This window comes from Grammomys surdaster, unplaced genomic scaffold (assembly GCF_004785775.1).
Source record: "Grammomys surdaster isolate TR1022 unplaced genomic scaffold, NIH_TR_1.0 191, whole genome shotgun sequence".
NCBI classification, from domain to species: domain Eukaryota; kingdom Metazoa; phylum Chordata; class Mammalia; order Rodentia; family Muridae; genus Grammomys; species Grammomys surdaster.
In genome coordinates, this window is record NW_021604636.1 from 2,059,767 (window position 1) to 2,084,210 (window position 24,444).

At 40.3% G+C, this 24,444-nt stretch overlaps 1 protein-coding gene across 1 annotated transcript in view; it reads left to right on the forward strand.

The window, feature by feature from the left end:
- The first annotated feature begins 1,069 nt into the window (after positions 1 to 1,069).
- Scn3a (sodium voltage-gated channel alpha subunit 3) overlaps positions 1,070 to 24,444 on the forward strand; it is a 105,674-nt gene continuing 82,299 nt past the window's right edge. The window contains exon 1 of the mRNA XM_028769313.1: positions 1,070 to 1,438. The gene's annotated coding sequence lies outside the window, so the exon portion shown is untranslated. The remainder of the gene's footprint in view (positions 1,439 to 24,444) is intronic.

Genomic DNA, 24,444 nt, shown 5'->3' on the forward strand with positions numbered 1-24,444 from the left:
CCTGCAGATCCAAGCTGCTGGATCTCCATGACACAGGGCAACAACAGGATATCTGAGTGGAGTCCCAGTGAGGAACCAGTATTGCTAGTGTAGCAGAAGCCAGAGGCCTTGAACCACACCAACGACTCATAGCAATGAACATTTGCAAGCAAAGATATGAGGACAAAAGATTTACTGCTGTTGGACACTGTGACATACCTCAGCTATCACAGCGAGATGGGGGGGTGTGACAGGGGTGGAGGGAAGGATATTGCAAAGGCAGAGGGCTGATACAAAACGACGGAGAAATGAGTGGGATTGGGGAGAATTATGTGAAATTCACAAAGAATCAATACAAAAGATTTTTAAAGAAAATCCTCACCGCTCAAGACAAGACCTGGCACAGTGCTGCTTCTACACAACCCCAGCAGTGGGTACAAAGATAGGGAGATTGCTGGTTCAGTCTAATTCCAGGTTCAATGAAATAATTTTTCTCTAAATGTGAAAAATCAAATGAAAGGTAGCTGTTAAGAGCCCCTTCAACTCACAAAATTTTCACTTTGACTACATAATTCTGTGTTTCGATGTCTCAAACATTTGCTTCCCTACTGTCTCAAAAGCCCAGCTGGAGGTAAATCATGGAAGACCCCTAATATCAACCCAAACATACCCTGCCCCTTCATGAACACATACACACCCCCTAAATGAGCACATATATATGTCACACACACATAAAAAAAAAATAAAGGAGATATTCAAATCAGAGGTTGTCTTCAAAACCAAAAAAAGCAAAGAAATAAGACTATGTAAAGATTACATCTGCATATATGTTATACTATTCTCTAAGAAGCCAGATTTTCCAGCATGGGGAAAAAGAAAACTCATCTCATAAGAGCAGACTTAGAGAAGATTGTATGAAAACCAAAAAATAAATGAAGAGGCATGAAAGGCTATCTGTGCACACTCGTGTGGTAGCTAGGTTACCCCCGCCTCCATCATCTCTCTTCTGTCACCGTGGGGCCCTTACATGATTCATAATGTTTCCATACAGGTTTACCTCCTGCCTTCCTAAGAGATGGGGAATAATAGGAGTGTTTTGTCGTTTGCACAATGGCGTGTGTCTGCCAGTAGATGGCAGTAATACGTTGAGTGCTGCCAGCTTTTTCTTTCTTTTTTTTTTTCTTTCCTTTTTTTTTTTTTTCCTTCCAGGGCCGTTTTCTGATATATGTTGGGTACCATAGAGTGAATCTCAGAACAGGAAGCGGAGGCATAAGCAGAGAGGATTCTGGAAAGGTCTCTTTGTTTTCATGCCCACAGAGAAAGCAAGAAAAAAAAAATTGAATGTAATTTGCAAATCCCTGTGGTCAAATCTGAAGAACTACAGGGGGTGGCACGTTCCATTCTAACCATCTTGGATGCTGTCCTTTGTTGAGCTGTGATTCCTAAGGCTCTCCATCAGGTAAGCTGACAAAACATTGAATTATTTGCTCCGTGGAATCTAGCTGCCAGGTCATCTTCTCATTTTAAAACCTTCTCCGTGCTGCCATTTTTAAAAACCTAATGTTTAAATGTAAATTATAAGAACTAAAGGCATCATTTGATCTGTAAACTGCTTACTATTCCTTTATCTTTCAAAGAAAACAGCTTCTGTCTGGAAATGGTGACTTACAATACAGACTAGGAATTAAGGAGTGTGTGTCTGTGAAACAAGCAGATGTTTGGGGTTCATTGTATGGAGAGAGCATCTGTTTTGTTAGACTTAATGTCAACCTACTAGATTTCACGACGACACCGCCTATTAGGCATCTTTAAATCACAAATGCTCAGTGAAATTGGAACTATCTTTTCTGTGCTTTGGGGTTTTATTTTATCTTATTTTTTTTATTTTATTTTATCTTTTTAGCAGCTCTGGTCAGGCCATATAGCCAGAGGCAGTGATATCAATATAAAGGTGTTTGGTTATTTAGACATTCTCATTTTTCTTTGAAATTTATCAGCATAGGGGGAAAGATATCACCCAAAGTAACAGTAAAACATATTTGGTCTGTTAAAAATGAAACGATCCAAAGATTCCTATATGTTCCATAACCTCCTGTTTTGTTACCTTTTAATATCACATAAGCTTGATAACTCGCTAGGTTTCTTTCCTTCCTGGAACATTTCATTGTTTTTTTATTATTATTATTAATAGTAGTAGTACTATTACTACCAATCACCAGGAAAACTCACTTGAGACCAAATGACAGTCATATACATTGTGTAGAGTCTGTGTCTGTCACTAAAATATTTTACACCAAACTCAACATTTCATTCAGCAGTCACACTGCTACCACATTAGCAGAAGACCTACAGGCAGTAGTGGAAAGACAAGTTTTTAAGATTACAAAGCTGTGTGTGTGTGTGTGTGTGTGTGTGTGTGTGTGTGTGTACACAATAGGTCGTGCAATGTCTCTTGTGAGGACAAAGATGAAGCCATTAGTGTTTGTGAGAATCTGCATGGAAATATTACATCTAATCAATTCTGAGCAGTGTGTCCTGCGAGAAATAGAGACCTGTGATTCCAACCCAGGATTTGGTCAGAACTAAACAAAGGGCCTAAAGAAAAACAAACCTCGGGGTACCTGAAGTATATTTTCTCATCATGTGGTGAACAAACCAAGCAATCTCACTCAGTAAATTACATCGGGTGGCCATATACTCCCCCTTAATTCATTTCAAAATACTGTCTGCCTCAGCAGAAAGCCCTTGTCTCAGGTATTTCCGAAGAACTCCGACTATAGGATGTAAAGAAAAGTGTATCCTTGGAAAGGGTTTTCAGAACTAAATGCTTATTGGCTCAGATGTATTGTGCAGTACACACCATGCCGGCAGGTGACTGGAAGTGAGTAACTTTGTGCTTTGTAAATACCAGAGCCGGTTCATTGGACTGGTTTGCATTTATGAATGGATGTTTCTATTTGGACCCTGAATGTTACCTTTTTTTTGTTTTGTTCTTAAAGTTGTCATGTCTCCTCAGCTGTTGATCTGGCTTAGATGCTGACTTCTCTTGGTTAGTTACTTGGTTAGTTGGCTTCCCTTTCTTAGTTACTCTTCCACACATATGGTCATAATGCCAAAAGCCATTGTGCACACACATCTCCACCTTGCAAAACATGCCCTCTGATCTCTTCAGAAATGAACTGTTCTGATTACATGCCATCTAAAGCAAATGAGAGTGTCTCACTCTTTACAAAAAATGAGATTTCATTTGTAAGAGCCTGACACACATTATTCTTTTCTTCATGTAGACTTCAGCTCTAAGCTGGAAATGGGGACATGGCTCAGGTTCTGCCACTTGAGAGCTTTGTAGGCTCCAAAAGGACAGCAACTACCACAGAAGTGCCTTCTCCTTGTCTGTGATAGTTGAGATGTTGAATCAAAACCAGATTCTAATCCCTTCCACTTTTTCCGGTTGACTTCTGAGCTCAACTCTATGCGGGGACATCCCTGGCTCTCCTGACTCCAATATGACAATGAATGGTTCACTAGGCATGAGGATAGAGAAGGGGAGACATTTTGGAGGTCTTTGGCCATTCCTTCTTTGGTAGGAATACCAAGCAGTGAATGGAAAACTAGTGGAGAGCCTGGCAAACAGAAGCAGCTCCACTGTTTCCTAACAAATGAAGTTCTGTAGCCTCTAGCACACTGTCTATAGAACAGTGATACGCCTACTTGGAAAACTGTGGAAATGACATATTTTCTGTTCAGGGCTTTGTGACTCTCGCCTTCCTCTCTCATCTGCCACCCCAGGGCCCACAGAAAGGAACAGGTATTATTACTGTTATTAGTGCCAGTGATGAAGTACCTTCTGTCACGACAGGAAAGGGTGGAGGGGGTTGAAAACAACAGGGGACTGGAACTGTGGGTAAGTGTCATCTTGGAAGAAGGCTTTGGCTGAACATCCACAAGACCACGGTGTTACCCACGACAATGTCAGTTAGTGGCGACATTGCAGGCCCTTTCTGGAGAGGTTGTGGAACTTCTAGATGGTTCTTCCTGTCCAGTGATGTTATTATGGACTGCACTGTGCTTGTTTGTCTGTCTCAGTTTTCTTTTTAGCGAAATCAAAGCAAAGAGCTTCATCATTACTTCACCTTACCTTAAGAGGACTTGCCTTTCAGACAAAAGGCCTCTAGGAGGACTCACTGAGGCAAATCTATGTTTTGTGAGAAATCACATTTCTTTTAAAAAGTAACTTCTACAATACTATGATCATAGCACCTAAATGTAAGAAATGTCTTAGCTTTCATGGAGTCCCAAACTCTCTAGGTTTAAATCCCGTCAAGGTCACAGTTAAATGTGGGAAGATAAAACCTGCCTGATGAAATTGTTGGTGTGCTACGAAGGCCCAGCTTCTCCCTAAAGACTCTCTAAGTGCGGCTTGGTGCTTCTGACAGCTGTGTGCTCCTGGGATCTCTGCGAGCTAGAGCTGGGGTGACCTTTCAGCACCCCAGGCCTCCTAATCCTTTCCTTCAACCACCCTGGGCCTCTTTAAACTGACTCCAGTAACTGTGCTGTCAGCTCCATCTTCATGGCAGCCAGGATGACTTAATGGGCTCAGGATAGCATAGGAGCGGATGGCTGAGAGCAGGAGAGGCTTAGCAACTGGAGGGTAACGTTTCTCAGCAGGACAGGCACTGAGCTTGGAATCTGTTGCTAGTCATTTCTCTTGGCTCCAGCTTCCTCCAGGCTCCTGTGAGTCGTTAATTGCAGGGTGGAGTTTATCAGAAACCATCTGTAAGGGCAAGTAAGTAATGATGTATTTTTTTTTTCCAACAAAGAATGAGCATGGAATGAGATAGTGACATTTCTTGCCTGGAGTGGCTGTGCACATCCCTATTTCTTGTCGTCTTTCTTGCACAGAAACTTTGCGAACTCACTTTGTGACAATGTCTCGCTTGTCATCGAAAATATGTTGTTCATTTCTGTACTTACGTAATTGATCATTTTATTCGTTTTATAGAACAAGGAGGATCAGTTGCTCACCTGCTCTTGAAATATAAAAATTAAAATCAGAAACAATTAATTTAGAAACTTTTAGGTTCTGTGGTAGTAACTTTAATTCAGTTGTTTTTTTGCCTTCATTTGAATATTGCCCCCTGAACAATCTTCACATCCAACTGGTATGCAACACAGCATCTGAATTCCTATATATTTGGTGTCCAGAAATCTTGGGGAAGCAAGGGAGTCAGACCTGCTGTTGTTGCATCTTTTACCTCTATTTGATCTGGAGGTAACTTTCATCACTCACCTTTACCTGACATATGTCTTGCTTTGGGGGTGAAGTTTGCACTTTCTTTGGTTGCCCTTTAATGTGATGTAACAAATGGTAGCCACCAAATTCAGGGCAAAATAATACTGGTTTTCACTTTGTTAACTGTGAGACGATACTAAAGGTTCTCCTACTTGCAATGCAAAGAAACGCTTTGTTCTGTGAAGTGCAACATCCACTGTGGCTCTCTAAGTCCCTGATGTTTGCATTTTTTATCTGAATATATAATTAGCCTCAGAAGAATTTTCCACATTTAACTTAGGAACTTAATTTAATTTTACCTACACAACTGGACACGTAAGTTTCAATGTGCCAACTATTGATACATTGTTTTCTTAGGTCCCCATGTCTGTTATTTGAAATTCTGGGTTTGAAGTGGAAGAAGTTTATAGAAGGAAAATTTTTCCTAAAATATATGGATAAAAAACAGTTACAAAGAAAATATCAAAATGAGTACAGATGAACACAGATGTCATCTATATGGGCACTCTCAATGATTGCCAAAGTTAAAAAAATTCCTTTATATGTCTGTTATTTCTGTAATAATTGAATTAGAATTTCATCCTTTTTGAGATTACATACAGGAAGCCCTCCATGTGATCAAGTGCCATTCGGGAGCAATGTAAGAGAAATGATGGACCCTAAATTATTAAAGAGTGATTTAATATTGTTTTAGTCAGTGGGTGACTTCAAAGATGAAAAGTTACTCTTTAAATAACTTTGGCCATTTTCTGCCAAGAAGTTCTCTTTGGGGAATTTTAATCTTCCAGTAGTCAGAATATACTTTATTCTTAAGTTGTGCAGAACATTTTGTACTTGTGCTTTCCTAAGAGTTGAAGTAATTAATTATATCACAATTCTTATTACGTATGGCATTGTGACTGATGTGCTCTTGCATAAGGTTCAACAGTACACAGGTTGCAGGCTTAAGCCTCAGTTTGAGAACAGGTCACTTGTTGGTTAGTTTTTCTTCCTTCTACATGTCTGTGTGTGACATTACTTTTATGAAGTTTCTTCTCTATAATTTAAGCTGTTCCAAAGTATACTAGGAATCTTTTTTTTATCCGAACTGTGGTGAGAATGACCTTAAAAAGTAAAGCCAAGGGAAAGGAACCCAAATTTCTGTACAGACAATGAGAGTCTGAGGAATGAGTGAGGCTGTTCCTGCTGAGACTAATGAGCCAGGAAGCCAAGCCATTCTTGAACAAGAGAGCATCCATGACCTGGCTAGGAGATTGGTGGATTGAGTGATTTCTCTGAAAAGCTGAAAATTCCACAGTTTTGATAGAATTCTTCTCTATTCTCTCTCTGTTTTTTTCTCCTCCTCCACCTCTTCCTCCCCCTGCCCCTCCTCATCCTTTTTTCCCTTTTTCTCTCCCCTCTCTCCCTCCACCCCTCGTTTCCCCCCTCCCTTCCTCTCTTTCTTTTTGGTTTTTCAAGACACGGATTCTCTGTGTAGCCCTCTATGTCCTGGAACTCATTCTGTACACCAGGTCGGCCTTGAACTCACAAAGATCCACCTGTCTCTGCCTCAGACTACTTCCTCTCTTAATATCTGGTTTCAACTTCAATTTATTTATAATAAGAGATGCATTTGGTAGAACGAATCTGGTCATTTATTCCCTGTCCCTTTCCCCCAATCCAACCAGTGTTGTTGCTAGAAACAAAACAAACCAAGTGGAGAAGAAACAATTTGATCAAATGTGGAAGCACTATCACATTGGTACCCAGGTTACTTATGGGCAGCTCCAGCCTCAGCCTACTGCTCACTATTGTTCCATGGGTTTCTGCTTCTCTGACTGATATTTACACCGCCATAGCACTTCAGTGAGACTCATGGCCACCTCATTTTCCTTTGGTTGTGTTAATGGTTCCTTTGCTCCTGGTACGCTAGTTGGTCCTGTGTAATGAACCCATTTCTACTTTGTGCTAAAGCTATTGAGAATGCACAGACAATTTTTTAGCTGTGAATTTTCCAATGTTATTGATAGTTTCTTTACACGTCCTGAATCCTATATATTCTGAGTCCTAAAAGTATCTTTAATATGTTAGTAATTATTTAGTTAATTTTGTGCCAGTAACTGCTTAAATAAGCTAAATCCCTCATTTGTGTGTATGTGTGTGTGTGCATGTGTATAAGTGTGTGTGCATGTATGTATATGTGTTTATGTGTGTGTACATGTGTGTATGTATGTGTATATGTTTGTGTATGTTTGTGCATGCATGTATATGTGTATGCGTGTATATGTATGTGTGTATGTATGTGTGCACATATCTGTGTGTATATATATGTGTGTGTGTGTATGTCTGTGCATGTGTATATGTATGTGTGTGTATGTGTGTGTATATGTATGTATGTATGGTGTGTATGTATATGTGTGTATGTGTGTGCATGTGTATATGTATGTGTGTGTATGTGTGGTGTGTATGTATATGTGTGTGTATGGGTGTGCATGTGTATATGTATGTGTGTGTATATGTGTGTGTATATGTGTGTGTATATGTTTGTGTATGTGTGGTGTGTATGTGCATATGTGTATGCATGTGTATATGTGTGTATATATGCATGTGTGCATGTGCATGTGTCTGTGCATGTGTTTTCATGTATGTTTATTACTGTAGCTTGAGTCTAGTGTCTCCCACAAGCTAGGAATGTGCATCACCACTTAGCTCCATCCCAGCCCAGGATATCCTTTTGTTCTTCTGTGTTATCAGCTTCCAACAGTCACACTAGGTTCTACCAACAATCTATACATATTTATAGCAAAGTTGATATAAATTATACCATTGCTGAAAATGCAAAAGGAGAATTCATAATCCTTTCATGTATTACACAGCCTACTGTGTAATACTGGATTACAGTGTATGTATTGAAAATACGTTACTAGCTAGTAAATGAAAAATCAGAAAAAAATAAAGTATGGATTTGAGAAACCTTATTAGTTGAAATGCCAACATCATTAACAACAGTGATGTGTACAGGAAGTACAGTAAGGAAAAAGATACAGGAACACGCTGGGGACCAGGAGTTCACTCATCTTTGCCCGTACCTTGACAATGCCTGACAGAGCTACAAGACCAATGGCTGGCTTCTTTGCCCAATCTGATTGGGTATTTTGGGATCAAGTGTAGGTTTCAAAGTATGTTTAAAAGCCCTGTGAACATAATTGAAATATGCAGCCAGATTTTAGCATCAGTTAACCTAAAAAAGGCAGAGACAATTAGGCAAAGCGAAACTTCTTCAGCTTGAGAGAAGTTAAAGAGAGCTGAAAGCCATGACTTTCAGAACCATTTTAAGATGCTAATGACAGCCTGTGCTACATAAAGGCATTAGAGATAAATAAGAAAGCCAGCACACAATGAATGCACTTCTACTCATTTCTATAGCGGATGCAATGAGAATAAATGAGCTGATATTGACTCCAGATAGACAACTTCTTATTCTTACCTCTGATAGTTGATCTCACCTAAGTGGTGGTTATTGAACACTCTGCGAAGTAACCACCTAGACAATTGTACTCACTAGATAGTTAGTGTCAGTAAACCTCAACTTACTTGGCCACCTAGTCCCCAGCTTCATCATTCTTTTCTTTATGAAACGCTGTCTTGAGAATGAAGTGTTAAATAATCAAAAAGGAGTGTGTTTATTCATCACATTTTGAATACCCAGGTCTTCCAGCTCAAAATGAGACTTTGATTTCCAATATTTTGAGACTATAATTCTTGGAAGGTTCCTTGGAAGGAAGCCAGGTTCTGTAGATCAACAATAAACTCAAAGCCAAAACTCTGTGTTAAATGTATTTTCAGAGAGTGGCATTTCCGAGAAGGAAGTGTGTTAACCTAATCGCTAAGTAGGTTAATAATTAAATGCATTTTAAAAAAGGTATTCCATTCTTCAGGTGAGTCAGCTTTTTAGCTCCTTAAAGAGACACTTCCTGGTTAACACCTTAGGTGATTTTCTGTGTTGGTTTGTCACAGCCTTCTCTGAGGTAAAGAGCATTCTCTGCCCTTTAGAGCAGTTTATATCCAGGCCTTTCCCCTGTAAGGCCCTCATCACTTAACACTACTACTTAACTGGGCTACATGTCCAGCTTCTAACATGCTATCAATCAAGTCAGGAAAATGTTCAGTATATCAAGAAGGTCTGATGAATCTTAGGTTGAGAATGTCTATATTTTGAAGCAGGTAGCTGGTGCTTCTGGGAGAAGTACAAAGAATGTATTACTATGTTCAAAGTCAGATTTATGATGAAGATCTGTGAACCAGTACTTTGATTCATACACTGGGACTAATTACTTCTTTTAAAAGGTGTATCTTTCTAATACACACAAAATAGTTGGGTAATCCACAGTGGAACTATAAATAGTAAGTCAAAGTATTAATAATAATGAAACATCAAAGAAGGGCTGCCTTAAAGTTAACTGTTGAAAATATACTTATTGTTGATTTATCCATTCCCCTCTACCAACATGGCAACAGCTACAAGAATGGATTTGATTTGGGTGGGAGAAGCATTTCAACTTTCTGTTCAATATCACTTGTACATTTTGAAAAGGAAAGGGTAATATTCATGAGTCAATGGAAAGTGGCAGAACACAGGCAAATCATGGTGTAGATGTTTATGCAAATTAACATAGAAAAATCAAGCTATATCACCAGAATAACTAGGGCTACTTCTTATGTACCTGTAAGATACATTTTTACTTTATACCTCCAGGTTGTAACATTGTAATATGCGTTTCTTTACATACAATGTAACAGGGCTGGTGGCAGACAATATGAGACCAAGCTAATAAGAGAAAAAAAAATTTTTGAATAGTCAACACCACAGAAGAAAGCTATAAGGAAGTTTTATGCATGAAGAAATTACTGATGATTGTTTTTCTCAATTTCTTCTGATTAAGAACCCCGAACACTAAATATTTAAGACACAGGAAGGGGCTCTTGATGTGGGAACTTTCTGTACTTTCCCATCAATTTTCTACAAACCTTAAATAGCACTAAGAAAGAACTTATGAATTTTTAAAATGTGGAGTAGGGATGGTCACTTGAATAAGTGAATACACAGTCTCATTCAGATTCGGAATTCTGAATCACCCACATCCTGGACAAGATATCTGGTGCACGTAAAATATCTCCCTTCCCTTCTGCCCTTTTGAGTTTTCCCCTTAGGCTTCCTGCCTGCCCCAGCCTGCTTCTTACTTACTGGATTCTTTGTCTTCAGAAGAGTAAGAATAGAGAGACAGTGACAATGACCTTGGCTCTCCTGAGCACGTTGTTACTGTAATTCCTATCTAAGACAAAAATCTCACTTACTTGTGGTATGATGGCTTTTCTTTGTCTGCAAGACTTGCTCAGTGACCAGCATCCCTCCTGTCTTTCCATGCAGAGCCAGTCCTTCCTCTCTGGCTTCCCCACTGCAGTACATGGCATCATCCACACCTAAATCAGGCCAGGGCACACAGTCTCTTTGCTCTATTTTAGTGCCACTGCTCTCAGCTCAGTGAGAAGAAAAAACATGCAGACACTCTTGGTCCTGAATTCAGATCCTTGTGGAGATATGCCATTTTTACACTTTCTTTACTATAAAAGGCTACCCTTTAAGGAGCTTTAACCAAGTAATTATTACTATTAATATTTCACTTAAAAAGTAGACAATGTTTTAAATAAAAAACAAACCTGTCATCTGTACAGAGATCCCCAGAAAAGGATTTGATGAGATAATTTCATGTACCGTATTGAATATCCATAGTCGGACATTCAATGCCTAGATGTAGGAAGGGTTCAAATCTATATTTCCAAAAGGCTTTTATAGCATCTATCTACCAAAAAGTGATTTAAGTAGAGATAGAGAAGACCTTGGTAAGTGCTCAGTTCACTTAAATCTTCCCGAAATCAGCACACACTCCACTAGGCATAACCCTCTTGTCACAGGAAAGTTTTAAAAGCAGGGTTCAATGACCTTTGTTGAGAACACCAAGTACTGTTAAACTCCCCAATCCTAATCTCAGAAGAGATTATAGTATATCATGCAGAATCCCAAAGTCCCAAAGTCTGGGCACAGACCTAGACTTTCCCAGGTTAAAAAAAAAAGGCAAATTTTTTTCTCTATTTTCTTCCTCTACTCTGGGTGTAGACATTAAATATGTGTGATCTTGGGTGTTCACTATATACCCTAGCAAGTGAGAGCAGAGAGTAGTCGAATAGTCTAGAACATAGGTTGCTTGAATTGTATAACCTATATATGTTCTACACTTTGGTTATCTCTTCATACCTCTTACCTCAGTCTGCCCCCCTTTGTCTCTCTCTCTGTCTGTCTGTATCTGTCTGTCTCTGTCTCTCCCTCGCTGTCCATCTGTGTCTCTCTGTCTCTCTGTCTCTCTCTCTGTCTCTCTCTCTCTCTCTCCCTCCCTCCCTCCCTCTCTTTCTCTCTCATTGATTACTTTCTTAAATCTTGAAAGGCAGGAGTCAGCAGCACATACTCTATGATGTTGTGCTGTCTCTGTGTACCACCACTAGGTGACCTGGGCCTATGGTATGAGAACTATCTCCTCTCAGGACATTCAGAAAAGGCCTCATCATGTGTTTGGCCTTTGGCTGATGAAGAATCACAGAGCACATAATTCAGAACTTCTCAAATCATCCCGTCCCTCATTGGGGTTTACACTGATCTCAAGGAAGTGATCAAAGCCTCCCTGATTGGGAGAAGATAAACCTTCAGCTTTTCCATTTTAAACCTCAAGTGGGAAGGGTGGCAGAATACCTGTAGGGAAGTCAACATTGCCATATTGAAGTGACACAAGCAAGTTGTACCCCAAAGATTCCAGATCTAAAGTTTCCTCAGGTTGCCAAGCAGAAAAGGCAATCAACTCTCAGCGCTCCGTTGTGAAAACAGTGTGCTGTCATTTGGATTCAGTCAGTAAACAGTCTGTGTTTGCCTGGAAAGGAACTGCCTAAAGCACACAATACCAGCAAGCAGCAGCAGACACACCGCTAAGGGCAACTCACAGGGCTGTCAATATGGCTGCTGTTACAGTGAGTGCAGGGATCGGGGACTGGCCATTTGTCTGAGTGTGTTGTTTGCTTTCTATTTGAAACATTGCCAATTTATTTCAAAACAGAAAGCTTCCCATAATTCTGTTGTACTCAGATGGAAATATAGGGTTTGCTCCACTGCACTCACACCGAGAATGTTTGCTTCGGGCAAAGCCAGTTTGTTCACTGGGGTATCTCTTCACACAAAAATCTTGTGCCCTAAGGACAACAATCTGACTAAAGGAAATAAAAAATTGTCAATCCAGAAACAAAGACCCTCCATTTGAGGACTTCCCAGAACATGGAATAGCCTTTCCTGAAGTAATCCATTTCCAAGAGCACTTAACATGTTCCAAGCACTGTTTCAGGAATATGGGCTGGACAGCTGCCTGCAAGACAGTGATGGAGTAAGGGGAGGCCTCGTTATAAGACAGCCACTATCCCATGGAAATATAACAAGGCCCGCACATGTGCTTTTAAATTTTCTAGATGCTAACACTGAAATTGAAAAAGGAAGAAAATTCAGAATAATTTGTATGGAAGATAGGTTTTATTAAGAATGCATACCCAAATTAAAATTTAAAATTTGGCACCACAATTCCAGTGCTGAGTCCTTATGTGTGGTCAGTGGATTTATATTGGACACACATTTTCAGAATTCAAATTAGGCAATGGTGTTCATCAGGTATTAATTTATTTATTGTACAGTTTTCTAGTTACTATAAATAACCAGAGTCCTTTTAGCCTCAAAGAATTTGCTAGCAGAGAAGGAGAAACATATCTTTGCAAGGAAACAGAAGACAGAGTTTTAATTACTGTATGAATTCAAACACAACATGAGTGTACTTTGAGAGGCCCGAAGAAGGCAAAGGTGACTTTTGATTCAGAGCTGCTATGCACTTTGCCTTGAAACCCCTAGGTTTGACTCAAACCAAGCAGAATGAGCATATTCGAATCTCTCGCCAGAATCCAGGGGCTTTGTAAGCAATGAAAAGTAGATCACTTTTACTGGTGAAGTAGATGGGTTAAATGTTTGCAGAGAAGTTGGTTATTTTTCCCAATAAAAGGCCATTGGCCTTTGTGGCCTGTGGCTAGTTACAGCTTCACCTTGCTCAAGATTGTTTGCATACTTTAAATATGAGGGCACTAGTCACATTTATCTTATATGGTTGTTTTAAGTTCATTAGTGCCTGGTATACAGTAAGTGCTTAAGCAGTGTTCTCTCTACCCATCATTATTGTTTCTCTAAGGTATTTTGGAGTGAGATACTTAGAATGAAGCTTTCAGTCCTCAGGTTGCTTTATTGTGAAGAGAATCCAGTCAGCAGCAGAGTTATAGGTTTATCTTTGGGGTACACAGTCTTATAATGCTTGTTTGATCTGGACTGTAGGACTACCTAATGAGAACATACTGTACCTAGAGGGACTGTGGCTTTGTAATTGCCATGAATCCTTTTCCTGTTTTTTTTTTCATCCTAATGGGTGGACAAACAGCCTTATTTACTTAGCCGACTCTACATCACTGCACACTTCCGTTTTTTTCTGGTGTTGTTGTTATGAAATGTCTGCATGCATAGGAAACATGACTTTGAAAAGTGTGTGGTGAATTTCCCATTACTAATTCTAAATGCAAAGCAGTGAAACATTTAGTGCAAAAAAGACTTAAATCTAGAAGTGATCCAAATGAAATTCATTGAGCACTTAGCAAGTGCTATGCACTGTTCCAGGAACGTGGGATGGATGGTAAACAGAGTGAGCCCCAAAAGAGGGCAAATAGTATAGCACAAACCAGCTTCCATGAGGCATGTGCGCCACCCCGAGAGGAAGCAAATGAGTAATCAACATTACAAGTAAGATATGCAGCACAGGCTAAGGGGACCTGTCCTTTGGAGACAGTTAAGCAGGATTGGGAATTGAGGAGTAAGCAGGTCTCTTTACTAAGGCAAATTTGGTCAGTGCTTGAAGGTGAGTCCAGAGTTTTCCAGCTTCCTAAAGTAGAAGCATTTCGGGAAAACGCAGTCTATATGCTCCTAGGCTAAGGGAGAGCCAGAAGCCAGTTTGCAGGCAACATGAAGCAGACAACTTTTTTTTTTCTCTCTGCAGCTGCTGGAGGGTTCTGTGCAGAATGACATGATTGAATTTCTGTTCTCCCAAGATCACTCTGGCTGGTGGGATTAAAATAGGCTGTGTGGCAATCAGGCTGGAAGTAGGGAGACAGTAAGCCATTGGTGGCTTCTGTGAAGCACTGCCATCAATCACTTCAAGGCTCCAGGTTCAGTGGAATCACACTGCATGACATTAAGTGGATAAATGAGACAGAGGAAGCTATGCTTGTCATTTCTGAGAAGTCATTAAAATGAGACTCATATTACATACATGCACAGGACATTGTGACATTGTGTGTGTGTCTGTGTGTGTGTGTTTGTGTTTCTAACTTAAAACAATAAAAACAAAATATTGCCAACGGTGTTGGTGCATGCCTATAACTCCAATACTTGAGAAGAGGGGGCAGGAGGATCAAGGGTTCAGCGTCATCCTCAGCTATGTAAGAAGGGCTATATAAGATCGTTTTTTCAACACAACAGATGTATAGCTCTGCCCACATTGGGCTTTCCTTTTTATGCATTTTAATCATAATAAAATAGTGGGGTCCTTATTACTCTCTTCTCTCTGCTCCCACCACCAGGGTTCCCTTTCTTTGCTTTGTCTCCTATTTTATACTGATTCTATGAGCTAGGCACGGCCATGGTACTTGTAGTTTCTGACCACAGTGCCAGCAGCAGTTGTGTGCAAGTGAGAAATGCAGAGCAGACCTCACCCAGCCCAGCTGCTGCTGCAGCTTGGGGGAGGGGCTGGGCAAGCCTGGCTTCAACAATAAGCCCTCCAGGTGATTCTGCTGCTGTGTTTCAAGAGCCCTGTTATAAACTAAATTAGAAGAACTAGATGGCTTGAAAGATCCTTTCAAATTTGAAGTTGCTTTATTGATTAATTCAATAGTCAATATTTATTTTTGGTATACAATTAAGGATATCTCTATAGGGGGAAAAAGGTTATTCACAAAAAGTGTAGATTCATGCTTAAGACTGATTAAGGTTTGTTTGTTTGCTTGCTTTTGTTTTTCAAGACACGGTTTCTCTGTGTAGCCTTGGCAGTCCTGAGACTTACTGAGGAGACTAAGCTGGCCTTGAACTCAGAGATCAGCCTGCTTCAGCCTCCAGAGTGCTTGGATTAAAGATGTGCACCACCACCCCAGCGAGAATGAATGAAACTTTTAAAGAAAATACCTAAATCAATGTGACTTTTAATTATTATGTCTGCTTCTTTGATAAGTGTTATAATGGCGGGTGGGTTATTTTGTTGTTGTTAATGTTATTGCTTTGACGGAGTTTTGGGAGTTTTTTTGTTTGGTTGGTTGTTTGGTTGGTTGGTTTGGTTTTTATTTTGGTTTTGGTTTGATCTTGGATTATGTTCAGTAGAAAGTTCAAGACAGGGAAAATATTTTAAATATGTACATGATATACCACAATTAGAACTCATGAGTTAACTAACTGTTCTTTTAGAAGGTCCATTTAGTTGTGAATCTCCTGAGTCCAACATGTTGAGAGTAGAAGAATCCAGGGGATTTTATCTAACTAAAATTTTTGTTGTAAATAAACATGGACTCCCATGCGGAGTTCAGTTTGCTCCAAGGAGAATGTCGGGTATACTTAGGGCTGGATATGTGGTTAGCTTCCTAGGCACTGCTCCGTATTTCATACCAAGCCACCCCAGACATTTGGTCATTTAAAGCCCCCTTCATGATGAAGACCTCAAGTCTCAAAATCAAATGAGCAGGTGTAGGTGGGGCTGTTACCTAGTTACGGAACTAACTAGGAACAGGGTTGTCCTTTCTCTTGCCAACACTGCCTGGGGTCCTTTTCTGAGCCGCTCTGAGTTACCTCAGTCTGAACCAAGCACTGAAGAAGAAAGGTTTTCCAGGCCATTCAGCTCCAGGATGGTTTAAAACTGGAAAGTTTTGAAGCAGTGTTATGTTGTAAATACAAAGGAAGATACAATGTATCGAAAGAAAAGAAAATAACATGAATGGCCGGAAGGACGAGCCAAGGAGGCAGAAGGATGGTCAAATCAATGCAGTACTAGTGAAATAAAATCATTAAAACCCTGGGAGGGGATCTGGGAAGACAGCTTAGACAGCTTAGTGGGTAAAATGTTCCCTCTGCAAACAAGGGACCAGAGTTTGGATCCCCAGCTCCCACATAAGAAGCTGAACATAGCAAGGCTTGCCTGTTAACTCCAGTATTGGAAACTTGAGGTAGAAAGAAGGAAAGGTGAATTCCCTAACCAGGTAAAACAGCCAATTAGTTTTGAGCTCTGGGCTCCCTAGGAGATCCTCTCTTTAGTAACTAGATAGTGAACTGCTGCAGTCTGTATGACACCAGGGATTGACCTAAGTGTGGAGGTGACAGAGTGAAGAAAGGGCAAATATGTGGACACACCAAAAGGATAAGATCAGGTAGGCTGGGCTCTCTCATGGAGAAGCTGCATCATCCTATCCCGGAAGCTCAGTGTATTTATTTCATACAGTTGAAGCAGGAGAGGGAGGGTTATTATATACTGATAAACAGGGAAGCAAGGTTGTTATATACTATTCTACAAGGGTTTAGCTGATCTAGGTAGGAGCAATCTGTAGGGGAACAATCCTCAGGCAGTACAGATATTGGGGGAGAAAGCTAAGGTGGATGCTTTCTGTACACACTGCCAACAATTGCATATGAACCAGAGGAAGGCTTTCCCATCTTTCTGACTCTTAACCAGGGAAGACTTTGCCATTTCCCATGGGTCTGAAGCACTGGGGTCCTTGACATGGTCATGCCTATATCAGACCACACATATTCACTCTCTATACTTACCTGATGTGAATAAGAACACAAATACATGCTTCCAAACCACACTCTGGGAATTAGAACATATTAAAAGCTTAATAAACTGTCAGGACAAATGCAAATTGCACAAAAGGGACTATAAAAACTCAATTTTCTAGAAAATTTAATTCTTGATGTTAGTGATATCAGATATAAAAAAATAAGAATTTGGATTAAACATTATCTCAGGCTGTATAGCTGGTATCATTGACCAGTTTCATGGAAAAATTCCCATCATGCCCTTTGAGCTACCACTTCCTCATTTACACAATGCGGTTTCTCAGGAAAATTTCTAGAGTGCTAAAGTTCTAGTAAGAAAAGCTCAAAGTCAGGCTCCTCGTTTAAGGAGACTCTCTTGGTTCCACATGCGGCTTCGTTCACAGGAGAGCAATGTTTATGAACCATTGTATCACTTTCTAAATGAAATTCACTGTTCTGAACTAATTTTATCCAGTAGCAGACTTACTTGATTAAGCCTTAGATGAGCCTCTGCTAAATTAACTTTGGATGCCTACTGAGAGCATTGCCCGTTGCTTCTTAGGGTTAAGTGCTAAGAAAACTTGCGTTTCTCCAGTTTAGTTCTTAGAACAAGTCTGTCTCTTTGTACGTGATTTTCAGAAATTTGTATATAATTGCAGATACTTGGATCCTGTTGGACCCCATCCTACCTTTGGAAATATGTATATATACATGTATATATATATATATATATATATATATATATATATATATATATATATAGAGAGAGAGAGAGAGAGAGAGAGAGAGAGAGGGTAGACAGGGAGATGGAGAGGAGAAGACCTGGAAGGAGGTGGGAGAGGGGTAAGAATATGTTGTATGAAAATCTTTTTTCTAAATGAATAAATTTGTAAAATAAATGAATATATTTGTAAAATAGCTTAGGTGCTGGAACTCAGGGATAAAGAACACTGACCATTCTTCAAGAGGACCCAGGTCCAATCGCCAGAACACACATGGTAGCTCACAACTCTAGTTCCGGGGGATCTGACACATTTTTCTCCCCTCAGGGGCCACAGCATGCATATAATTACACAGGCAAACAGACAGGCAAACCACCCCAAGACACAAAATAATAAATAAAATAAATGCTTTTTTTTTAAAAACATAACATAATAGAGTTGGTGATACGGTTCAACAGATAAAAGCCACAGAGCCTGGATGAGTTCAAGCTAATATCCACATGACAGGAGGAGTGTGCCCATGTTGGCTGCACTTCCAAGTGCTCGCCATTGTGACCAGCATACTTTTTATGTGCACACAGTAACTAAAATGTTTTTTAAAACTAAGTATCGGCCTAATTGATTCCTATACTGAAGTTCAGGTGTTTCTGTAAACCGTGGCTCTCTTTTGAAACTAAGTGAGATAGAAATCACATTGCGATATAACGTAGCCAGGCTTGCTGTGATAGACCTGTACTCCAAACACTTGGGAGGCTGAGACCCAAACAGCAAGTACAAGGCCAGCTTGAGCTACACAAGGATGTCAAGACAGTCTGATCTGGTCATTGAGTGATACTTTGTCTCCAGAAGTAAGATGGAGGTGGGTGTGGCCACACACAGGTATTATCACAGAATATCTGGAACTAGGAGACAGTCTCTCTGGAGTGCTGAGTCTGATTCAGCTGCATAGGAGGTTTGAAACAGGGTTAGATGAGACCCTGTCTTAAAATACTAAATTAAAAATAAAAAAGGTTGCAATACAGATCAGAGCGGGAAGCCACATGTGACAGTCGTTGCTCTTTCTGGTGGGTACTTGACATTAGAAAAATTGTCCTCTCACTCGAAGCCAAAGCCAGCAGATACACTTCTTCCAGTTGGTAAACACAGCTTCCTAAGAATAGGGAAGAGAGAAACCAGAGGTGAGCCACAGCCTTCTGGGCTGGGGTTTGGGAGGTACACTGAGACTCGCCTTTTCTCTGCTCACACCACACCTCCACCATGTCCCTGGTGAAGACCTTTCAAAGACTTGAGAAATACGACTAAGCCGACGATTTGGTTATTTAAAGTCATTCTCATTACATGTCAAGCTAGAGGCCAGAGTATTTAAAATCTAATTTCCTGTGAGCTGTGAAGTCAAGGGAAGCAATGTTCAGCAACAGTGTGTCTGGGAAGGAGAAAACATTAGCAATTACTGGATGGCTGCAGTTTCAGTGTAGAGCTTAAGTCTGGGTATGCATGCTGCTGTCTGGTAGTGTATGTTACACTTCTGACACTTGGACATGGTACCTGAGAAAATCGATTTAAAAGATCACATATTTAATTTGAGCTCCTGTTTGGAGTCCATGCTTGTATAACCCTGTCAGTGGCTTTGAGGTTGTGATGGCAGAGTTCAGCATGTTCAAATTCTGGAGTAAAGGCTTGTTCACCTCGAAATGGTCAGAAATAGAGACAGGAAGAGGGGAGAGCAGGCTCCCAATATCTCCTTCAAAGCTATGACTCCAGGAAGCTGTTCGATGGCCCCATGGGCTAGGGACTGTTTTCCATCAGTGGGTCTTTGGTGGATATGCCATATCTAGTCTATATCACATGCATATCATTGAGAAAAATAGGATTTGTGATACTATTAATACAATTGATGCTACTAAAAACTCCCAGCTTTTATGGAAAACGCAATTTACATAAAGTCACATGTATGTGTATATATGAACACACACACACACATACATATATATAAAATTTAACCCCATTCTAAAAACAAAGTTTCTAGAAACAATCCTCATTTACATATATGAAACTAACAGTTGGATTGGTGAGCTGACACATGATGTCATACGCCCAGAGAATGGGAGAGCTACACTGTTGTTACCACAAAGTAGGAGGCTGGAGAGGAATGTATAGGTCAGGTCACATAGGCATTTCCAGTCTTGGCTAAAGTGACACTAAGTCACTGAGAGACGCTGACAGGGTTTAATAATTCTGTGTCTGGTGATAGGATAGAACAGAAGATTGGTAGCTTCAGAGAGCATTCATCTATAGACAGAAATTTTAATAGATGTTATGAAATTTTAAAACAGAGGATTTAAATTTTTTGCCAGGAAGTAGAAAATGAGAATTTCTTAGTAGGCTTTGTGAATGTTGTGTAAGTGACCTAAGGCAGGTAATATTTTAAATATCAACTTCTGAATGTTACCTTGTTTGGTAGTCATTGTTTATTGAGTTAGCCTGTGATAAGCCATCACTAATAGAAAAAGAGCAAAATCAGATGGTTATTTTAGGCTTGTACAGTGCTCTGGTTTAACGTGCTTGTCTAAAAGTTATCTTTAGAAGCCATTGAATACACTTTGTGTTGTCTTAATGAGTCAATGAAACAGGTTTTCAGATGCAGAGAAAAAGTGAGGGAAGCTGTCAGCTACTCCAGCATAGCTAACTGAGTTCCTTGGATCACCGGAGGGTTGAGGGCGGAGGGCTGAGGGCGAGAGAAAGAAAGACAAAGAGTCATCTGGTAAAGAACCAAATGCTATATATTCAACTGTGTAGATTCCTTTTATACTCCCCACAAAACAGGAACACAAACAGGAACAGGTATAAAAACAAGAACAAGGATCAAAACAGGAACAAGGATCAAAACAGGAACAAGGAGACACACTTGGCAGCCTATCACCTAAGTTTGGATTTCTCCTTGAGCAGTCTTCTCAGGGAAATGCATAGAGATGGAGGATCGGGCATAACAGCACAGGTGCAGAGGATGGTGACTCACAGGAAGCTAGAGAAGGAATGGATGTTGGAGAGAAATGGATAGTGGGGTCTTAGCTCCATATTGGAGGGAAAGAAGCGAAAGGGAGGGAGCAAAAGGGGACAGGAGACAAGGAAGCAGAAGGCAGGACAGATCCCTTCACCTGCCATTGGTCTCTAGAAAGACTAAATGAATCAGAGAAGCTGGAGGAGAGAGTCTCACCCGCACCCTAGGGTTCCTGGTCCCTGCTTACTAGAGCATGCCAGGGCATGCTGTCTTTGAGGATCAAATGGCCTGCTTGCTTTGCATCAAGTCTGCTTTTCTGATCAAAAGCCCCAGGTAAACCAAGTCTCAAACCCAGGATCCAGAGCCAGACCACCACCACACTGCCAGTGGCCAGCTTCACTTGACTTCCTTCACTGTATTCTCTTTTTACACAGATTATGATGAAGCAAGAGAGCTGAAGTCAAGCACACCAGAGTTAGTCAGCAATGACATATCTGTCAAGGATTCGTGGCAGAATGACTTGCTGGGGGAAAAAAACCCACAGAAACCCTTCTAGGGATATTCTAAGAACAAATGAGATAATTCCCAGAAGGGGCCTGGAGCTTTTCCAGACATAGGTGTTGTGACTCTCAAAGGTACCTAACCTACTGCTTTAGAAGAAAATTTGTGTTTGTGGGAGACAAACTGAATTTTTTATTGCTAACAAGGACAGCTGTACCCAAACAAAAAGAAGGAAGAAAAGTGTTGTTCCTCCCCCCAACCCCCAATCCGTGTGTTTCTCCAAATAGAAAAACAAATAGATGAGGTGTGGCAGGCATGGCCTCAGGGCGGGGGAGGGATGACTCGGAAAGCAAGAAAGAGAAATTAACCCAGCATTATTTCTTTTTCCTTTAAGAGGGACATTTGTTCTGTACATTTTATAAATTGCCTAGAATTGTGTTTACTTTCGATTTCATTATATTTATTTGGTAATTGGAGACAGAGTTCACCTGTCTCTACTGGGTAAAGGACATCCACATGGGTGTTCAGTATTTGATTTGAGCTGGCTTCTGCACTGGCTAAGTTTTGAACTGACCAGTAAGTACTTGTTTACTTGGTATATCAGCAGCAACTAACTAGGAAAACTGTCTGAACGGATTGTCATCAGGAAGGATGTTTATTGGACATAACAAGCAGTGCAGAGGTTGTTTGGGTCCAAGAGCTGAGCCGTCCATCAAGAGCCCAGGGGTAAACATGTCTCTGTGATCGGCCACACTCACTGTGTCAGCTCTGCCCTCAAAGTGGCATCCGCTCTGCTTGGAAGCTGGCTGAGACAGTGCCACAGATGCGATTTGGATGCGACTGGGATTCAGAAAAGTGCAAGACAGAGAGGATGCCTTCCCCTCATTTCCTTTCTAGCCACAGCAAACAGCTCTTACAGCCTGCCCCCCCCCCCCCCGACAAACCGTCCTCACAGTTCATTGGCCAGAATGGGGTCACGTATCATTTCCTTAAGCACTGATTGCAGTGGACCTTGGAGGAGGTATCCAGGGTGGAGAGCACATTGCTGCTCACACAAAACCCACTTCAGTTTGCAAACATTCAGCAACAAACGTCAAGGGCCATTAGAGCCAGTAAGGCTGATTCCTGTATAACAAGGTTGGCTTAATTGTTGTCATTAGTTGGCTCTTGTCTCCTCAGTTTATAAGTGATCTGATAAGGACAAAGTCACAGAGAACATCAGCCTCTGTAAGCTAATTATTAGTTCCTAGATGATTGTTCTAAAGGCAGGTTGAACTTGGGCTTTCCTTCTCTGGCAACCCCCACCCCCTCCATGATAGGAGTCAATGGAAGCAAAGACAATAACAAATCCACTTGTTCAACAGGAAATTAGTAAATAGTGCTCACATGCTGACAATCACTCATCATTAGATAGTAAGGGAGCATTAGGGAAAGAAAGTTAGAATTGCATTTGGCTTTGGCAATGGCAGGTACCCTGGCCGCGGGCTTACTTTCTTATGGGTTTAGTCATTCTAAAAGAGGTACCAAAGTCCTTGATTAGACATTGAAAGACACATGATCTAGAGGGGCAATCCTAGGACTTTGATTTGATTTTATACAACTCAGAAGTTTTCTGCATATACATGAACACGTATTAGTTACATATGTGGCTAGTTCCCTGCATATACATGAACACGTATTAGTTATATATGTGGTTAGTGGTTTTAGCGTGTATCTGTTTACAAATGCATCTAACACTTATTATCAGTGCCTTTCTGTTTACAATATTTTGTATGTGAGACCACTCTAGTGCCAATACAGATTCTTCACATACCAAACTCACAGTGAGATGACTAGCGTCCTAATCCCATGTCAGCCAATATGATTTAAGAATCTGGTCATTTCACAATCTTAGAAATGTGACTTTTTGTCTGAACTATTCAGATTTGAATATTGGTTTCTCAGTTTACTGACTTTGAAATTTAGGCAAAGTATAGTTTACATGAACCTACTTCTATTGATCTGTAAAATAAGAATAAAAGTAATAGCAATAGAGCAAGACTGTAATCAACATGATACATTTGCCATGGGACTAAGTTTATAGACATAAATTACTTGGGTGTATCTGAGATTTACAAATCATTTCACAGAGTTCTGTTATTATGGAATCTCAAAGCCATCTGGATAAGAAGTTATACCAGCCAGAAATTATTTCAAAGCTCTTTTGAAATATTGAAAGTAGTATGTAACTCCACTTGTGGATATCTAGTAGCTATTGAAAGAGTGTGCAAAATGCCCAATGTATTATGTTCAATAAAATATCATAGTATTTTTCATGATACTAGCAGAAATAATAATAAGTATAAGGCCGCCAGTAGTTCTAAATGAGAGTCCTGTTGGAAAAAACAGGTGTAGGTATTATCCAGCGGTCAAGCACTTACTGAAGTTGCTTACTACCTATGAGCCCAGACTCAATCCCCAGCAGGCATGCAAATGTGCATGCTTGTCTCCCCCTCCCACATCCACCACAACTCAAAGGAAGAAGTAAAACCTCTTTTTCAGGCTGAGGAAGATCTAGCTTAGTGATGGACTGTTGCCTAGGATGCATAAGGACTGGGGGAAAATCCTCAGCACAACAAAAATAAGTAGTTTCTTTAGCAGTTGATATTTAATTAGTTCAACGTATCTTTTAGACTCTGCCTTTCCTATAAAAATCTCCTTTGTTGATACCAAGAACACAGCACATAGTTTCTTGGGTAATGGGTCCAAGCTTTCTTGTTAACTCATTCATCATCAAGTACATGAAAATACATTGGGAAGTTTTTGTGATATTTCAAATTCTGGGCATAAAGCAACTTCTCATCTTCAAAGATGGTAAATTTACAGCAGCCTTCTGACATTATAGACCAGAACTAATCGATTTTGTCTCCAGTATGCATTATCATAAAAAGAGAGAAAGAGAGACTCACATGGAGAGAGAGAGAGAGAGAGAGAGAGAGAGAGAGAGAGAGAGAGAGAG